At 41.7% G+C, this 1,509-nt stretch overlaps 1 pseudogene; it reads right to left on the bottom strand.

Moving 5' to 3' along the window:
* Nucleotides 1-387: 387 nt before the first annotated feature.
* On the bottom strand, nucleotides 388-893 carry LOC148122132 (acyl-CoA-binding protein pseudogene; annotated as a pseudogene).
* Nucleotides 894-1,509: the final 616 nt, after the last annotated feature.

Consider the following 1,509-nt stretch of genomic DNA (forward strand, 5'->3'; position numbering starts at 1 on the left):
CTGTATTCATAAACTATTTATATTCTGGCCCATAAATGCTTCTTAGACTAGGAAAGGGAGCTCACAGACCATTTAGAGGATACTGCAAAATCTTGAAACCCGTCTTCAGAAAAATAAAATAACGCGCACTCTATATATTTTTAATAAAGTCTTTTTAAAGATTTATTTAATTTAGTTTATGCCCATGAGTGTTTTGCTCACATGAATGTCTGCGCACCACATGCATCCCTAGTGCTCTCAGAGGTCAGAAGAGGGTGGTGGATCCCCTAGAACAGGAGTTAGGAACGGTGGTCAGGCGATATGTGGGTCCTGGAATTTCGACTCGGGGCTACTACGAGAACAAGGTATTCTTAACCACTGAGCTGCCTCTCTAACCCCCACAATATATTTTTTTTAAAGTAACAAATGTACTTTTAATTGATTTCAGGTAAAAACTACACAGGGAGGAGGATCAGCGATTAATTCTGGCCCTAATTTATCAGAGCCATATCATCTACATTAGAAAAAAACAAGGCATTATGTCCTCACAGGTCACACGTGTGGCTGGCCACCAAATCTGGTCTTCTATATTCCGTATTTCTTCTTTAGCTCTTCCACTTTTTCCACGTAGGCTTTCATGGCGCTTTCCTTGGAAGTTTCTTTCAGCTTATTCCAGGAATCCCACTTGGCCTTGCCTTTGAGGTCCAAAAGCCCGGGCCGATCTGTATTTACATCACCCACGGTGGCTTGTTTGAAGTGGCTGTAGATGAAGAGCATCTCTTCATCACTTGGCTGAGTCTTGAGGCGCTTCACCTCCTCGGCAGCTTTGTCGAATTCAGCCTGAGACATGCTGGCGAGGTGAACTGGATGGCGAAAGCGCGGGAGCAAGTGTAAGCAGGCAGCCTTCAAGTTCCCCCCACAATATATTTTTGTAGACAAATTTGAACAGCTCAAAGACCATCCATATACCTAAGCAAAGCAACCTCATTTTTGGTGCTGTGGCAAAAAAAAAAAAAAGAACAGAAAGTACAAATAGAAGAAATTGGACATTCTGGAACAACAATTTGAATGCAAGATTATTCTGGAAATTTTTTCCTTTTTTACCTTTATATATATATATATATATATATATATATATATATATATATATATATATATATATACATATATATATATATATATATATATATATAGTATTAGCTACAGACAGACAAACTTTTAACCTTGTCCCACGGCCACAAACAGTTTCTTTTCTGGGGTAACTGAGTGGGAATGCCTCTGTGGGCCTTCTGGGTGGTGTGCCATGGAAAACAAGATGCTTTGGACATTCCCCGCTGGAATCCGGACCACACAGGAGCAAGTGCATAAGGACCAGTCATGTGTACCTCCTGTGTTTCTGTGACTTTACCCAGGGAAGCTTCCACAGAGCCATTGCCTGCCTCTAGCATTGTTTTCCTGGATGCTGGGGATGGAACCCAGGGCCTTCCTTGTAAGTGCTAGGCAAGCATTGCACCGCCAGCCATACCTCCA

The sequence above is a fragment of the Myodes glareolus genome, chromosome 5, assembly GCF_982192425.1.
Source record: "Myodes glareolus chromosome 5, mMyoGla1.1, whole genome shotgun sequence".
Lineage (NCBI taxonomy): Eukaryota > Metazoa > Chordata > Mammalia > Rodentia > Cricetidae > Myodes > Myodes glareolus.